The sequence below is a fragment of the Pantherophis guttatus genome, chromosome 3, assembly GCF_059756535.1.
Source record: "Pantherophis guttatus breed Tessera chromosome 3, ASM5975653v1, whole genome shotgun sequence".
In the NCBI taxonomy this organism is placed as follows: domain Eukaryota; kingdom Metazoa; phylum Chordata; class Lepidosauria; order Squamata; family Colubridae; genus Pantherophis; species Pantherophis guttatus.
Window position 1 is genome coordinate 40,340,469 of NC_142065.1, and position 19,987 is coordinate 40,360,455.

Genomic DNA, 19,987 nt, shown 5'->3' on the forward strand with positions numbered 1-19,987 from the left:
ATTTTGTAATTTTTAGCAGAGTTTAGTTTAGCTGAAAGATCAGCAACTTCTGGCTTATTTTGCCCTTTAAAAGCTTGTAAATAATTAGGAAATAATTCTTATAATACTAATGCTTGTGTTGTTTTTTTCTTCCCCCTTGATATTTTTCCTTTTGTTTTGGGTCTAATAGAATGGACAGGGCCTGATTTATTCAAATATTCAATTTCTGGATGAAGATTAGAGTTTGGAGGAATAAGCAAACAAAAGTATTATATTCTACATTTTGAATTTTTTCTCTTCAAAGTATTGATCCTTTCGTTGTTTCCCCTTTCTCTTCTGTCAGATGAAAACTAGAACTGAGTCAGGACTTTTTTTTGTGTAAAAACAGCTAAAAAAACATATATTTGTGGAATTTCTGGGACCAAAGACTCTAAAATAATAATCAAAGTTTGAATGTGCTTATCTCTGGCTGACTTGTAGCTTTTGTGCCATTGTTTACCTGCCCATTTCTGAATGAACTTCCACTCTTAGTGTGGAATACAATTTCTACTTTATAATGGTTCATTACTGGTGGGGTGTGTTTTTTGGGGCCATTTTACTGTAATTGGCCACAGCTGTTCCTCCAGCCCCATCAGCTCCAGCGGCATGTCAATGTCAATTTTCTTTTCCAGCAATTAATCACGTCTGACATTGCCAGTGCAACCTCAAAGACAAGAAGCTTTCTTGCTGTGTTCTCCTAGGAGGCACCTTCACACAGCATGCGAAAAGCAAAGCAAGTAATGAGGAGAAGATTCATCTGGCTTCAATTTTTAATAACTACTCTGCAGTGCAGCACCACAACTCCCTGCTGTGAAAAAAGGAACCCTACTCTCACCTTGGGAAGCCAATGATAGTTTGTTTTTTTCCTATAGGTTGGCAGCAGATTGCCCTTAGCCCCAGGCAGCCTAATCCTATGGGTTCATATTGATTTACTCAATAGGATTCACTCCAAAGAAGAATGTCACTGTTTCCAATGGGATAAAGAGTGTACTTCCACTGGTGGAAGTTATTTCTTGGCTCAACTATCAGTCATAGTCTTTGGTATTAACTCAGAGATTCTCTCCTTGCCCTCTTCAGATTGAAAAGGATCCCCTAAAGAGACAACAACTCCAATTATTGTCACTGATCAGTCCTCAATTGTACATCCAATCCTCCAGAATGTAAAGCTTTTCAGTGATTCCAAAACAACCAAAGAAAGACTAATTAAAAGTAAAGAGCAAAGAATACAAAGCTGTTGTGGGTCACATAGAAAAAAGCTGTCATGTGTTCACATCGTATTTTATTTCCTAAAATGCATATTTATATTATAGCAACAACTGTAATCACTTTTACTGCAAACAAAAATATTTTTGCTTGGATCCACAAAAGCCTTCATATATATTTCTTTTGATCCAAGCCTGCAGTGAAATACTATATAAAGAAAACATTCTGAACAGACCAAATGTTTTTCTTTGGCTGTAAATCATTTTCCTTGACAAACTATGTTGTCCTGGAGTTCAGCAATAAATTGAGGAAGGATTTCAAGAACTGGACAATTATCTAAGCCACTATTTAAACAGCTTCATCACTACAAAGACCTTGCTGTACCAGGAATCCTACCCAAAGTGATGTTATATTACAATAAAAGTACTAGCAATTAAACTTAGGTGAGAAACCATGGCAGGCATACTAAGGAAAGATATCTCATAATGAGCTATCAGCGCCTGAAAAAATTGTAGTACTGACATATCTGGATTTGTATTATTTCCAAATTAAATCCAAATTAAAGATCTTAGAAATTCCATTTCATTTCGCCCCCACCCCAGCTTGAAAGGTTACATTAATCCCAAATACTTTTAATCTTTGGGTATATATGTTCTGTCTTCTTTGTATGTTTTTTTTTCCTTTTCAATTTCAAAGACGTCTGGGCATCCAATATCAAGCTGCAAGGAAAGAAGGCAAGCTATTAATATTCCATAGGCAATAGAAGGCAGGAAAACATTAATGTTTTCTCTGTCTACAGAGATTTGGCATGAGCAACTATCTACTTTTTAAAACCTTTAACTTTCTTCCAGAGTCATTCTGGTTAACCTTCAGATTGCATATCAAGTTGCAAATCTCAGAATGACATTTGAATATAACACAGCAGTGTGGCCAGGGACTCAATTGAGTTAAATGAAGAATCTGTTTTTCACCAGAAGTTATGTGCTAATTTATTCCTTCCCAAATATGTGTATGAAGTGTCACAGAGCTAATCACTCTTAAAATGTTTCAAAGTGACTCTCTTCCCCCAAATATAGCAGGAAAGCATCATTTTGTATGGTTGTTAGTTTACAAGCATAGCATATGGATTTGTTATTACCTAGCAAAACAATCTATTAAAAACAACAGTAACTGCTTGGTTTTTTTCTAATTACAATAGTAAGTGATTAATCATATAGTGGAAAAAAATCTTCTATGACTTTCAGATAGACAATAATTAAAAAAGAATCTTTTCAGTCTAAACAGTTTCCTTTAGTTACAGATTATAAAACACCTACAACTTTTCCAAATCAGTGTTCAGATGCTTGACTCCATAATCAATCAAACTAGAAGTTAAGAAACATCTTAAATACTGTAGAAGAGCTTTTTTTTTTTTTTTTTTTTAAAGAAAAACAATTTCAAACCACTGGGTGATTTACTGAAATAATGTCAATTTCTGACTTTGACTGAAAATTAGAGAATGCTTCAAAATTTGGAAACATTTTTTGCTAGCAAGAATTTTTAACCTACGCTTTGACCTAAAACACCTCATAAAGCATGAAGTTTGGCTGTTGAGAACAGGGATGTTAGCTTGTTCTCAAAGTTTTTATTTTCAGAAAATAATACTATACTGAACATTAATAAATAATCAACTTGGAAAAAGAAATGTATGGAAATATTTTTATTAATAGAATATTCAAATAGTAATAAAAGCTACAGTATCCATTGGAAGAAGCTCATATGTCATCTAGTTCAAAGCTCTCTTCAGTGCAATAACCCACTTATGCCTGACATTTCACGATCAAATTCTCATTTGAAAAGCTAGTATTGCAGATTCCACTACTATTCCTAGGCGGATGTTCCACTACTGAACATCTCTTATGTCAGTTGCTTTCTTGTAATATTCAGCCTCAATATATTTTCTGACAAAATACATTTTACATAGATGGGGGCTGAAACTTTAAAGGTTGATGAAAGACTTTGATACTCCAGAGCTCACTAAATTGTCTGTTGAATCCTTAATGGATTCTCATCTTGTTTTCTTGAATAGTTTACTGCTTGATTCTTGGTTTATTATTTTTTTGTTATTGTTTGTTTGTTGATTGTTGATTGTTAATCCCTATTTATCTGGATTTTGATTGCTAGTAAAAAGGAGTTTAGTCATTTTTGTTTCTTTTTTAATTTTTGAAAATGAATGGGACAGATGAAAAGTAATGGACCCATTCTTCCATGCTTCTATGGAGACCCCCCCACCACTCAAAAAGATCATATCTCTCCATCCAATTTGTTACCAGGGACCCCAATCTACAACATAGCTGAAAGACTGACAAGGAAGCTCAGTCAAAACAAGTAATGCACACAATTTTCATTTTTTCTTGCCTGTTTCAGAACTATTGACAACAACGGATATAGCAGGATTACTCTAGAATGCAAACTCCTTACAAGAGTCACCATTAATAATATTCTTACATCCGTTTAATTTTTTCCCTGGTATCCTGATATTTGGGGTTAAATGGTTGGTTATACAAAGCTAGACATTTAAATGATTTACCCACCAAAGAAAGCTTGCATTTCTGCTTAATTTCTTAAATCAGTTTGATCCAATTTTAAACATTACTTAGTGTACAGTTACCATTCATCTTGCAATTTGCTTTTTTGCATTTTAATTTGAACAGGCTAGGCCCATTTCTTTGCTGAAAGATCATAAAAAAGAGATAAAGAAATAAATAGTGAAGCACTGTGACTTTAAGGGCAGAAGGTTGAATCTCACTGTTATGATCAATGTTGGAAAAGGTGAGAGTAATGATTAAATATTTCAAAATGTTGGAGGCTGTATTTCTGACAATGCTGATTATATTTCCCCTATTTATGTTGTTCTAATCATCTGCTCATTCATTTATATTCATTTTTGCTTGCAAGTTAGAGGAAATTGATTTTTCAATAAAATTCTAAATGATTTTTATAAATCTCAGCTTGTTGTCAGTATTCGCAACTTTATTTAATCTTCACATCAGCATATTATTAGCCCTCAAAAGATACAAAGAGGAAGTCATCTGCATGTGATTTAGAGTGCCATATTTGGATCTATTTATTTCCTTCCAAAAACAGTTAAATCAGAATGACATAAATATACAGAATTAGAGGATGATGTGGGATTATCTCTCATGACTGATCAATTTCAGGCAATTTGGTCTGCCATTTAGTTGGTCACATATTTTCATAGTATACTTGGGCATAGTTAGAATGAGCAGCAACACTGTTGTTTACCACCAAATAGAATTGTTAGAATTCACCAGTAGGAAAGAATGAGGGTTGTTATACAGCAAACTAAGAAACACAATGATCATGAGTCCAAAATACTTCCTTGACTCACAGCAGGTGCATGATGATGTTGATGATGATAGCTATATTTCTTTGAAAAAAAAGAAGAATTTATGGACAAGCTACAAAGCACCACCCTTTAGGCCCCATCCCAAATCTTGGAAAATGATTGGGAAAAAAATATGAGTAGTTTCAACAAGTGATTTGTTTAGAAGGGTTCTCGCAGTCATAAAAAGGCAAAACTAACTATGATTGTAAATGATATTTTGGAGAGTACAGAATGTTAGGAGCCAATTCCACTAATTTTCTTTTAGCAAATGCTTTTTGTGTCACCAATCATGTGGCTGTTATGTTGTCACTAGAGAGCTCTTCCTTTCAAGGCAGTTATATTATTATTGTACACACACTCTTGAAATACAAGATGGCTCCCAGGCCAAAAGGATTGTAAAATATAATTGCCAAAGCATATCTGGAATAGCCTTGGTATGAAATATAGGTTATTTCAGTTTTGTTTCCAAATTGTCATTCATTGCTGAAATGGATGAGATACTCACTGAAGTGCTAATGTTCTAAGATCTTTCTTCAACAGTCTGTGGAGGATTATTTTCTCCCTGATTTACGCTGACTTCGGTTTTATTTTTTATTATTTGTTCTTGCTGTAAAAATACATTTTTCTGCCACCGTTATTTAATAAAGATTGGATAGCATTTGAAAATTTTTCCAACTGCATTAGCAATCAAACCAATTTATAATTAACATTACCACTATTTGTTTTGAAGACCTCTGTGGTTCAGTACAGATCAATCTTGAGCTTTGGGATATTTTGAGAAATATCCCAAAAGTTAAGTAGCTCGGATTTATTATTTTTTTTAGGCGAGATGCCCCAGGAAAAGGCTACATCGTTGCATCATAGACTCACATCCTCAGACTAAAGATGAGAATTCTGACCTCCAATCCCAGCTTGGAATATATTTCATTCTTTAAATGACTGCTTTACCTATATTTAGCTCTTAAAGTGCTTCAATTACCTCAGGCTATATGAAGGCAGGATAACACTGCTGGTACACCAAAATTTGCAGGTGAAGAAGCTTGCAGTTTAGGAAAGGAAAAAAAAATGAGATGGATGTAATTATATAGATAAAATAATAAACATAAGATATTAACTTCCAAAAAGGGATGCTAAGAGTTAATGAAGGACAAAGAACAAATTCTGGATATTAAGTTAACCTATGGAAATTCACAGGAGCAATATTCTAGATTCCATCAGATTACAGAGTTTGATGGACTTCTGAATAATACCAAATGGGGCATTGGAGGCAACTAGAGGATGGAATAAGAAACCCAGATAAGGGGAACCTAAGTTTGAAAATTAACTAGGATTTTAAAATCAAGGCTGGACTCAAAAAACAAACTGATCATGAGAATCAGTAGATGCAAATTTGAACTTTTCGACCTGCACATTGATTAACTTCAGTCAGAATAGAGCTGGAAGGCATCTTGGAGGTCTTCAACCTCCTGCTCAAGCCAGAGGTCCTGTACCATTTCAGACAGCCACCTGGCTGTCTGAACAGTATTTTCTTAAAAACCTCCAGTGATGAAGCACCTACAACTTCTAAGGCAAGCTGTTGCACTGAAATGGAACTTGATTGTATAATTGATTGTATCTACAAACTTATACACAAACTTGATTGTAGTTTCAATTTCTATATTACACTGATATGTAATCTAACTCATGCAAACTGTGATAATAGTTCAGTATGTCATGGGCATACGGACAATGTGTATCTTTGTACAATTGCTTCCTCAGAATGTATCTAGTTTTCTTGTTCCATTTGAACCAGTAATCAGCCATTTTAATTAAAATTCTTAAATGCCAACTGTCATTCTTAAAAATCACACTCAGTTTGAATATGTTCTGGTGATACATTTTTTACTGGTTGAGTAATTTAATTTAATTTAATTTAATTTAATTTAATTTAATTTAATTTAATTTAATTTAATTTAATTTAATTTAATTTAATTTAATATTTGAATTTATATACCGCCCTTCTCCCGAAGGACTCAGGGCGGTGAACAGCCAGAAGTAAAAAACATCAAATACAAAATTTAAAAACAATTTAAAAATAAATTAAACATTTTGGCCCGACAGTTAAAATCCCCCATTAAAAATCCAAATTAAAATACACAATTGGAGAGATTAGGCCAGCCCGACTTGATGAAATAAACAGGTTTTGAGGGCCCGATGGAAAGTATGTAAGTCCGGAATCGTCCGTATCTCTGGGGGGAGCTCGTTCCAGAGGGCAGGTGCAGAGAAAGCTCTCTCCCTGGGGGCCGCCAGTTGGCATTGTTTGGCCAACGGCACCTAGAGGAGTCCCTCTCTGTGGGAGCATACTGACCGGTTGGAAGCTCTCTGTGGCAAAAGGCGGTCCCATAAATATCCAGGCCCTAAGCCATGGAGCGCTCTAAAGGTGGTCACCAACACCTTGAATTGCACCCGGAAGACCACCGGGAGCCAGTGCAGCTCACGCAGGAGAGGTGTTACATGGGAGCACCATGACGCTCCCATAATCACCCACGCAGCCACATTCTGGACCAGTTGGAGCCTCCGGGTGCTTTTCAAGGGGAGCCCCATGTAGAGAGCATTGCAGTAGTCCAGGCGGGAAGTGACAAGGGCATGAGTGACCGTGTGTAAGGAGTCCTGATCCAGAAAGGGACACTGGCAAATCAGGCGAACCTGATAAAAAGCCCCCTGGCCACAGCCGTCACATGCTCTTCTAAAGACAGCCGTGCATCCAGGAGGACACCCAAGTTGCGAGCCCTCTCTGTGTAAAGACTGTGCTTGGTATACATGGGATTGATATTTCCTTCTGCAAATTTTAGGGAGCAGCTTCTTAGATGACTTAACTACCATGCAGGCCAAAACTTGGGGGATATTAGAAAATCCTAATGATCATAAGATCAAATTTCATTTCTCACCTTCAGTAACCAACTATTTTCAATTTTTCTTCTTTCACAGCTGTTTAAAACATTTAAAAGATTGTTGGCTGTTGGGTTTGACCATCAGCTTACACAGCGATCTCTTGCTTCCTCTCAGAAATCATACACTGCATTATTTGGCTGTACAATGCCATATCAGCCACCTAAGAATTACAAATCTTTGAAAAGTAGCTCATATTTAGGTATCAACACACAATAAGAAAATTAACAAAGATGATTGCAGTGCTTTCCAAGATAGGTATAGCTGTGGGATATTTTTCTGGAAGTGATGCTTGTTCCCAAACATCTGGGACCTGTTAATGGCATTCTGCTACATTTAACTCTGTTCTTTTCCAAAACATTTGCCTGGGAAACTCATGGTGCATAGCAATTGCTTGCAGTCTTTTAAATTATATAATTTAACTGTTATTTATTTTGCTTACAATCATTTTTAAGGGTCAGTTCTTTAAAACTTCATAATTATCTGCTAGTTAGTGAATGTTATATACATTTCAGTGTCAAATATAACAAGTGGAGAAGTATGTTGTATTTGGGAAGGCAAAATACCTATTGGAATGCTTCCCGTGTGGAATCATAACTTTAAATCTATGTATGACATGTTTATCGGTGATTTCTATTAATCATGGTTTATTGAGTAGGCCATGATTTGCTGTTCATACATGTTCAACTGTTATAAATCACAGCTTACAAATCAAAATAGTTGAGTTCATTCAATCTAAACCAAACAAACACTTTGTGCCTTTTTTCTGGGAACCACATAGGGAGGACCATAACTTCTCTCTAGAGAAGCACTTTGTGTTCTCTGAGCTTGATTGTTTGCTTGCAGATATTTTATAACCAGACTAGGTAATATCTTCCACCAAAGACTTCATAATTCACCCTAAACTATATATATATATATATTCCATTCTCTCCAAACTAATTCATCCTTTTCTCACATGGAATCCTTCAGAATGTTCAGATATATTAGAAAATATGTATTATTGCAAATTTGGAGAAGTGTAATCTTGCACAAATGGAGGGAAAAACTAATATAATCAAAATGTGAAATATAAACAAAGAAACAAATAATTCCCTTTTATGTCCCTTTAAATTGATGTACAGTTGAACAAACCCAGCCTACATACATACAACTAAACACAAGAATAGTTTTTCCCCCCAACGCCATCACTCTGCTAAACAAATAATTCCCTCAACACTGTCAAACTATTCACTAAGGCTGCATTACTAGTACTATTAGTCTTCTCATCGTTCCTATCACCCATCTCCTCCCACTTACAACTGCATGACTGTAACTTTGTTGCTTGTATCCTTATGATTTATATTGATATTGTTTCCTGATTGCTTATTTGTACCCCATGATTATCATTAAGTGTTGTACCTTATGATTCTTGATGAATGTATCTTGTCTTTTTAGGTACACTGAGAGCATATACACCAAAGACAAATTCCTTGTGCGTCCAATCACATTTGACCAATAAAGAATTCTATTCTATTCTATTCTATTCTATTCTATTCTATTCTATTCTATTCTATTCTATTCTATTCTATTCTATTCTATTCTATATACACATATTCCCCCCCCTCTCTCTGATTGGATTGTGTAGTGGTTAGAGTGCCATTTTTCACATAAGCAAGTGAAGCACTATCATTTCCTATCTCAAACATGAGAGAGTGATACAGACTGGGAGAGTCATGCCAGCTTGGAGGTTATGTGGATTAACAAGTAACTATTCAGAACGTCAGATATTTGGGAATCAGGACAATCTAGATAATGGGAAAGTGGAAGACAATTCAGCCTGAGTGGAGTGTTTCCAGTCTGAAGGAGGATATTGTGCACTACCATTAATGTACATAAAAAATTATAATTATCCATTACACCCTAATTAATTAATATAATGTGCCACTTGTTCCTAATACGTGTACCTAGCTTTGCATTGTTTACTACTTCAGATATGTAGATAAGCATCTGGGCTGAGCCAAAATAACTTATTATATATATATATATATATATATATGTATAAAATGAAATAGTAAGGCAGCTGTGTTTTTCCTATTAATTGAAATCTACATATTGGTTTATTATGTTTTCTGTGTGAGACTCAGTCAACATTGGTGCTACTCAAGGAAATAAACAACATAGCCTCTAAAACAGGGCATTGTCAATCAAAACTTCAGACCTACCAACGTATAGTGAAAAGTGGTCAAAAAATGAGCTTGCATAAGGGTTGTTACTATAGATATAGCAGTGCAACATTCTGACCACTGAATTCTCAATTTTTTCAAACCCTAAAGCTCATGGCAGGCAAGGATATTCACTGTGTGCAAGATAAAGCTAAGTGAAAATGCTAATCCAGAACCACAATTTTTGAGTTGTAAAATCTGGATGACCTTTAATTGATAGTAAAATGTTATAGTTTCCTAACCCTTTTTGCTGCTGTATGAAGGAAATCTGGATCTTTGTAACCTCTTTATACATACCTTAATTTTTTACTTTTAGCATTCTTTCCCTCAGTGTTTCTGACAAGTCTCTCAATCCTTATGATACTTTAAAACAATTAAAAATTAATAAGCGTTTTATTTTAAACAAATAGGAGCTTGTAGGCACAGCTGCCAAAAGTGCTGAGTCAAAATGTCTCAGATGTTTTAACATTTTAAATATATCCATATCTGTCAGGAAATGAAACTATAGATGAAGTAAAAATAAACACAAAGTCCCAGAGCAAAACTGGATGGTATGACTCTGTTTCTTGCTAGTATTCTTTGGCAAGACATGTACAAAGAAATGAGGACTTGGATTTTATTCTGATGGTTTAGCAGATGCTCCTCAAACACTCCGTTATTACTATTCCTAACTCCATTTTAAAAATAATTAATATGACCTGATATAAAAATATTAACATAACATAACATAACATAACATAACATAACATAACATAACATAACATAACATAACATAACATAACATACATTTTAAAGAATATGGATGAACAGCACATAAATCTAATAAAGAAATAAAAAGAAATAAAAACTAACTAAAATAGTTACAAATTGAAGAAAACAAAGGAGAAAAGGAGAAAAAGACAAGGGTGCAAAAAGAAAAAATAAAACAAAATAAAATAAAAAGAAACTTCTGATTTACTTTACAACAAATCTCAGTGTAATACATACCTTACTCTATGTATGGCATGGTACTCTATGTATGATATGGCTACAAAAAAAAAAAGGCACACTTTTTTCTTTTATCTATTTTTTTCTTTTTTCTAATCATCAAAACCACAAGTCATAACTGCACTTTTTTCTATTTCATGCAAAAAGTCTATAAGAGATTATAGACTTTTGGTCGGCCATAAATATAGATGTTGCCTTTTCTTTAACCAATGAAGTCAGTTTAGTCATCTCTGCAAATTCCATCATCTTCATTAACTATTCCTCTGTTGTAGATAGTGTTGAACCTTTCCACTTTTGAACATACAATAATTCCACTACAGTTGTCATATATAAAAACAAGGTCACATGTCATTTTTCTAGCTGTCTGTCCATTAGAGCTGAAAGAAAATCTTTTTTCTGTTTCAATTGTATATTATTCTTTAAACTCTTCTGAATTAGTGTGTGTGTGTGTGTATGTGTTCAAAAATTTTGGAATTTTTTACTTGTCCACACAATGTAATAAAATGTCTCTTTATAATGTTCACATTTCCAAATATATTCTAGGTAAAAAAAATTATCTTACCATATGTGACTCCTTTTAAGTAGCATTAATGCTAATTTTGCTCCCAATTAAGCTATAGCTATCATTAGGCTGTGTCAGCTCCTGGAAAATGCCCCAGTAAATTAGTCAATCCAATTAAGATAGCTCCCAAAGAAGAAGCTTCATGAATTCCTTTCACATAGCAAGGTCCAGGGGACAATCTGTAGTAATTGCTAGTGAAACCTAAGCATGGTCACAATAACGTAAGTTATGCCCAACAAGAAAATGCTCAAAATACCAGCAAAGGAGATGATTGTGGGCAACCTTTGAAACAGCTACAGTATCTATGATTTCCAGGATATGCTGTTGCTATAAAATTTTAAAGAAGGATGCTTTACTTGCATCAACACATTTTGCAAAATGTCCTTTTCAAATACTTTGCACAGCCTTGTTAACAATCTTTCTTTTTAAAAAACAGCCAGTTGTTCTTCCATCAGATATCAACTGTGGTATTTTGGAAGATACAGTATGTACAGTTCTGATGTTGCACTTTATCCATTAGTTTCTGTATCTACTATTCTTTTCTGTGTGGAGTATATTGAAAATAAAGTACCATATCAGTATGTATCCTGTGAAGAAGTAGGAAAGATGTGGTAGACTGACAAACATAGAAAGACCAAGCAGGGTCTTGATTTGAGGAAGAACAAAGTTGTAGCAAAACCGCCTTCACCTTTGTCAAGCACAACTGAAAGCGCCACCAAATAAGGGCACAGAAGACATGGAGCTAAAGGCTTACTTGAATATAGAGTAAAGCTCTCTAGGATAGTTAACTTGCTTAACAGTAATTACTTAGTTTGATGTGCCAGTTTGGTACCCATTTGCTCCAGGTAAATCATGACTGATGCATATTAACTTCCAGTATCTGGAACTTTCTAGATCTTGGAGTAATATTTGCTATAACTGATTTGTGTATTTTCTCAATTTAATATTCTTATCTGCTCCCTTAGTCCACCCAGCTTTGGGCCAACGAGGCAATACTATAGGGAAAAAAAGAATGTTCTCTGGATATGGTGTATGATAAAATAACCAACATTTATTTACTTATTCAGGATGATGATCACGAATCCTTTCAGGAAATACATTACAAATACATTTGTATAATTAGCTCCATCCTATCTGTCTGTTTGTCTACACACACACACACAGAGAGAGAGATAATTATGAAACAATATTGCTCATGTTTGTGAAACTATATCATGGCTACATTGAACATTTACTACTTTAACCACCATAACATGTTTGTTTTTTTGTTTAAGGCATCTGTTAAAATCACTCACTACTGCAAAACCATGAATTATCTGTTGTGATTATTGACTACTGCAGTATGTGGAAATTGTTTGGGCGGAGGGTAATCTTAAATAGCCCAGAATTAGATGAGCCTACGAAAAAGATGGCATCAGTAACTAAAATACTGTCTCTGGCTTCAAATACATTATGTAATATAAGCCTGCTTTATTTATCCAATTGGATTTTTTTTCTTTTTTCTTATTGCTTTGGTAGAAAATGTTAAAGGGATGTCCTCAGATATTTTAATTAATTTCTTCTGCCTAGAAAAATAAATGTCTTCCAACTAACTTTGTCATTTCCATTTCCATTTTCCTTTTCTACTCCCATCTGCTTCTCTCATGCTTTGTGAACTTTTTTTTAAAAAAAGAATATAAGTCATTGATTTGAATTTTCCTTATTGAAAGCAGTTATACTTGGACTCTTGGGAACTCAGCAAAAGGTTGCCTAAGCCTCTACTGGAGTATAAACAGCTGTAAGAAATGCCCTTTCCTTATAAAAACCAAATGTAAGGCATTAATAAGCTAGCATTTTTCATTAGGTATCTGTAAGCATTAAATCTTGTACACAGTGAGAATGATTGAAAGCCAGCCAATTTAAACTCAGGCTCTTTGGAAAGTTGGTTTAAGCTTATCAATAATCTCTATTGCCTAAATCACAAAGTGTAGACAAAATTGACATTCCATGATAGATTGAACTTCTTAATTGATGCAAAATTAAATGGTGCCAAACAGAGATAGCTATAGATTTCCTAATATACGACTATGGATGTTTTCAAGGCCAACACATACATGCTAGACTTTTACATGTTTCATAGAAAACAGTATATCAGTATAATACCAATATACACGTGAAGTGCAATATATGTAGCTGTTTCTTGAGGATTGCACATTCTATAAATAAATTTTGCACAATTGGAACAAAATGGCAGAAAGAAAAAGAGTTAAGAGAAACAGGCATTCAAGAATACTTTGGGATTGGAACTGAACCCTCCCCCCCCCAATATTAGGACTCACTCATAAACCTAGTAATAGGTTTATGGGCTGCTCACCTGACCTATCATGAAAATGATAACAGAGAGCAGACATCAAGTCCAGGGAATGGAACACACTGGCTGGATTCATACATGTTATATTCTAAAACACAGGTTAATAAAATACAATGTAGTTGTTCAGCAAATATACTATCCTCCCAAAATAAAACAAGCCATTGCTTAATATGACAACCTGATTTTCATAAAATGTGGGGCTCCCACAACATGCTAAACCGCAAAATAGCCAGCCACATTTTATTCTATTTATGCATTAACCATCCAAACAATATAACAAAGGAACAGGTAAAGCAGAAAGGGACTTCAACTTGGTCTTTCACAGTACAAAGGAAACAACAGAAAGATATAAAGTCCCAAAGGTGCTTTTTCAAGAGGCAACTGAACTTTCTTGTTTTTCTTTGATGACAAGTTATATGTATATGCAGTACAATGCAGTGAGATATGTGCAGAGCTATACATTGGGGAAACCAAACATCCACTTGGTAAACACATGGAGAACGTATCCATCAGGACAAGATTCTGCAGTCTATCTGCATTTAAAAAACAAAGACTACTCTTTTGAAGATAGCAAACTCCACATTTTGGACAGAGAGAACTGCTGGTTTGAAAAAGGGGTCAAAGAGGCCATCTATGTCCAAATTGAACAGCCTTCTCTCAACAGAGGGAGAGGGATATGACATCATCTATCTCCAGTCTACAACACAGTCCTTTCAACAGATCCAAGATGGCTTCACCACCCATTTGCAGTACTCAGCTGACCCTGATGACACAGATAAACCTCCAAGTGGCCTCAGCAACTCTCTAAAAGAATGCAAATGACCAGCTGTCTGCAAGGAATATAAATTCTTCCATTCCTCACCATCCAGTCAGAGCTGAAGAAGCTTCTTTGATGAGAAGCAAAACGTCTTCAAAGAAAAAGGAGGAAGTCCAGTTGCCTCTTGAAAAAGCACCTTTGAAACAACCATGACTTGGATGACTGAGAATCTCCATAGGCAGAAAGACAGAAACTGCTTCAGTCACTTTTCACTCAGTTAGGCACAGTCTGTTTCCCAAAGCAAGCCCATGCCATTTGCTGCCTGAGTCTAAGTAGCAATTTCTATTCTATATCCACCTAAGTCGATGTTCATAACAGGCTAGACAAATAGGCTGAACATTGGGGGGCGGGTAGGGAAGGAATCCCTAAAATGAGAAACATATCACTTATCTTTAAAGTAACTTAAAAGTTGGGGAGATAGACAATATTTAGGAAGGTGAGGGGTTGCAGTCACTTGTAGTCTTTGTAAACTTCCATTGCCTAAAGTGGATGCCCTCTTCTCTTTAATGGTAGAATTAGGCCTGCAATATTTTCCTTTCCTTCTTGAACATAAAATTGTGATGTTTTAGATATTTTTGGAGAGTCTTCAAAATAATTAAGTGGGATAGGCCAATCAACTGGGAATTTAAAAAAATGGAATCCTTCCTCTGTTTATACTGATATATTTTAAGGAAGGGACACAATAGTTGAAGATCCCACTGACTGATATAACAAAAAATAAAAATAATATATCTTAGAAACATATGAGCCAGCAGTGTGCAGCAGCTGCCAAAAAATCCAACACAGTTCTGGGCTGCATAAACAGAGGGATAGAATCAAAATCACGTGAAGTGTTAATACCACTTTATAATGCCTTGGTAAGGCCACACTTGGAATATTGCATTCAGTTTTGGTCGCCACAATGTAAAAAAGATGTTGAGACTCTAGAAAGAGTGCAGAGAAGAGCAACAGAGATGATTAGGGGACTGGAGGCTAAAGCATATGAAGAACGGTTGCAGGAACTGGGTATGTCTAGTTTAATGAAGAGACATGATAGCAGTGTTCCAATATCTCAGGGGTTGCCACAAAGAAGAGGGAGTCAAACTATTCTTCAAAGCACCTGAGGGTAGAACAAGAAGCAATGGGTAGAAACTAATCAAGGAGAGAAGCAATTTAGAACTAAGGAGAAATTTCCTGACAGAACAATTAATAAGTGGAACAACTTACCAGCAGAAGTTGTGAATGCTCCAACACTGTAAATTTTTAAGAAGATGTTGATAAACATTTGTCTGAAGTGGTGTAGGGTTTCCTGCCTGGTCAGGGGGTTGGACTAGAAGACCTCCAAGGTTCCTTCCAACTCTTATTCTATTCTATTCTATATATTGAAAACAAAAAGAAAGGACTTCCGGTTGGCACCGCAGGCTTCGTGGACGGTCTCCTTAGACCACCAGCCCCGTGACTTCGTAAAAGCCACTTTGACAGCGCAAATCGGCTGTCTGGTGGCTGAAAAACCTCCCCTTCAGGAGAAGAAGGAGAGGAGAGCCGGTGGGTGAGAGTAGAGCTCCCCGAAAGTCCTCTGGAATAATTCCAGAGGCTTGGAGGGTGAGAGCTCCCCAGTCAGCCCACCAAGAAGCTCCAAATCCGGGACAACTCTGTGTAAACAGAGCTAGAAGCCACGACCAATCCTGCTGTTAAAAGTGAGTTTGATTGATTACAAGCGCAGGCAGAGCGGAAACAGGAGAACAAGCCGTAAAGTAACAGAGCTTAACTCCGGACTTACATTGTTTCAAATTGAATTTCTTTGAGCTGGAGGCTGAAGATGGTGCCTTTGTTATGGGCGTGAGAGTGAAAGTCAGAAACGAAAGTGCTTATTGAGAACTTATTGTGAGAGTGGATTAAAGCTGCTGGAAATTGAGAGCTTGTGGAGAAAAGACTATTTTGCCTGATAAATTAGAGACTATAAATTACAAGCTTTTCAAAATTGTTCAAGGGCTCTGTGGCTTTGAAAGGAAAAAAGATCTTTAAAAAAAAAGATGGCTTCTAAACAAGTTAAGCCAGGAGTTGTTAAAGGAGGGGGAGGTTCTCCAGTTGTGTCAGTGGTGACACAGAAAGCTTCCAGCTGATTCACAGAGTCAGGAGGCTGCTCTTAATGATCTCAAAGAATTTATGAAAGAAGCCATGAATAATCAAGCTGCAGCAATGAATAACCTATTGTAATTGTGTAAGGGAAATTAAAGAAAGTTGAGGAGGATATAAAGTCAATTAAAGAAGTTGTTGCAATAAAGCATGATGAAATAAGAGATGATATTGTTTTTGCAGTATCAGGACTGTCAAAAGTTGTTATTCAGGTGGAAGAGAGAGTGGAAGAAACTAATGAAGCCAATTTAAACTTGGAATGCAAAATGGGAGATATTATGACTAAAACAGAGAGAGTGGGTGATGAATTGGTAATGTTACAATACAGATCCATGGAATTTGCCTTGAGATTGAGAGACCTGAAAGAAAACAGCAAAGAAAATTTAAAGGATATTTGTGCTGAAGCTATTGCAGAGATAATTAAAGAAAGACCAGAAGATGTGGCAAGCCGAATTGATAAAATCTACAAGGTTAACTCCTGGCTAGCAAGACAAAGACAGCTGCCAAGAGATGTGGTGATTTATTTTACAACCAGGAGGATCAGAAATGATATTTTACAAGAATAAGGTTCAGGTGGCTGGGCAAGAAGTGATGGTTTTGAAAGAGATCCCTCCAAAAATGTTGAGAAGTATAAAGGACTTTGGCTTTTTGGTAAATGAGCTGAGAAATCAACAAGTACAGATGGGACGTTCCAACTGGTCTAATAGTGACTTATAGTGGAGAAAGATACCGGTTAAACACAGTTTGGAAGGCAAAAGATTTTTATGTCAATGTTTTAAAGGCTGGACACCCACCCTCACCGGGGGTGGGGGTGGTAGAAACAAAATGAAGATGATACAAGAAGAAAAAGATGAAAAGCAGATACAAACTTATGCTGAAGTTGCAGCTGGAAGAATCACCATGGAAGAAGACCTGAATCTTGGGGCTTACCCCCAACTCTGGAACCATCTAAGAAGGGAGAACCGAAAGAACAACGACTGACCCGATCAACTTAGAAACTTCAAGAACAACAATTAAAAATGCAACAATCTCAAGATCTATCTCAAGAAGTTCAAAAAACAGAAGCAGTGGGGGGGGCTAGGCCGAAGAGTAAGGTGGAGGAGGATGTTCAGCTGATGCTCATGCGGTTTCGAAAGGCTAAAGATGGCAACTAAATTCCTATCTTGGAATGTTAATGGCTTAAATTCACCACAAAAAAGAAAGAAAGTATTTCATTACTTGAAACAATTTAACAATGATGTTATTTGTCTGCAAGAAACACATATTAGATTATTAGATCAAAAATATTTGATAAATTCAAGATTAGGTACATACTTCGTGGCATCAGCGCCAGAGAAGAAAAATGGGTTAGTCATATATGTAAAGAAAGGACCATCAGCTAATTTAATTGAGGCAGATGATCAAGGAAGGTATATTGCAATTGAATTATTAACACAGACTGGAAAAATGCTTTTAATTGGAATATATGCCCCTAATCAGCAACAAGACAAGTTTTATAAATTTTTACATACTAAAATAATACAATGGGATTATAAATCTTTTATATTAATGGGTGACTGGAATGGAGTAATAGACACACAGAAAGATAAAAAAAGTTTATCAAAGATCTCAACACGTGCAAAATTACCTAAATCCTTTTTTGATATGATGGAAGATATAGAACTGAGAGATATTTGGAGAGAATGCAACGCGGAGGAAAGAGACTTTACTTTTTTTTCTGATAGACATCAATCCTTCTCCAGGATTGATTTTATACTAACCACAAATGATTTTATTCCCATGTCCAAGAATTCTAACTGATCATAGTCTGGTTTGGGTGGAATTTGAACAGGAGAGGGAAGAAAGGAGGTTTTGGAGGCTAAATGAAAATTTATTTAGATATGAAGAAAATGTGAAAGAGCTTAAAAAACAAATGAAAGAATTTTTTGCTATTAATATGAATAAGGGTACTTCTATGGAAATGGTCTGGGATGCTAGTAAGGCTTATATGAGGGGTACGTTAATACATATTATTATTATTATTATTATTTATTCAATTTATATACCACCCTTTTCCTAGTGGACTCAGGGTGGTGCACAGCCAAAACTAAAATACATAACAATACAAAATTTAAAATTAATTAAAAGAATTATATACTTTGGCCCGAATTAAAACAGTACGAATTAAAACCCATTAACAAATTAAAATTAAACAATTAATAACCATTAAAAACTAAAAAAGGGGGCGGGGTTCACGCCAGCCCTGCTTGCTGGAAAAGAAGAGTTTTCAGGGCACGGCGAAAGACCCGGAGATCCGATATCCTTCTTATCTCTGGGGGCAAATCGTTCCAGAGGGCGGGGGCTGCCACAGAGAAGGCCCTCCCCCTGGGGGTCACCAGCCGACATTGCCTGGCCGACGGCACCCTGAGGAGTCCCTCTCTGTGGGAGCGTACTGGTCGGTGGGAGGCTATCGGCGGCAGAAGGCGGTCCCGCAAATACCCAGGTCCTATGCCATGGAGCGCTTTAAAGGTGGTAACCAACACCTTGAAGCGCACCCGGAAGACCACTGGAAGCCAATGCAGCTCACGCAGGAGAGGTGTCACATGGGAGTGACCCCTCGCTCCCATAATCCCCCGTGTGACCGCATTCTACACCAGTTGGAGCCTCCGGGTACTCCTCAAGGGGAGCCCCATGTAGAGAGCATTGCAGTAGTCCAGGCGGGAAGTGACGAGTGCCTGAGTGACTGTGCGTAAGGAATCCCGATCCAGAAAGGGACGCAACTGGCGAATCAGGCGGACCTGATAAAAAGCCCCCCTGGCCACGGCCATCATATGCTCTTCTAAAGACAGCCGTGCATCCAGGAGGACGCCCAAGTTGCGAGCCCTATCCGTGGGGGCCAATAACTCGCCCCCAATAGCCAGCGATGGCACCAGCTGGCTATATTGGGACGCCGGAAGCCACAGCCACTCGGTCTTGGAAGGGTTGAGTCGGAGCCTGTTACTCTCCATCCAGATCTGCACGGCCTCCAGGCACTGGGACATCACTTCAAGGGCATCGTTGGGATGGCCTGGGGTGGAGATGTACAGCTGCGTATCATCAGCGTACTGATGGAACTCCACCCCAAAGCCACGGATGATCTCACCCAGCGGCTTCACATAAATGTTGAACAGAAGGGGCGAGAGGACCGACCCCTGAGGCACCCCACAAACAAGGCGCCTCGGGGTCGATCTCTGCCCCCCTGCCAACACCGACTGCGACCAGTCAGAGATATAGGAGGAGAACCACCGCAAAATAGTGCCCCCCACTCCCAACCTCTCCAACCGGCGCAGCAGGATACCATGGTCGATGGTATCAAAAGCCGCTGAGAGATCTAACAGGACCAGGACAGAGGAACAACCCCTATCCCGAGCCCTCCAGAGATCATCCACCAACGCGA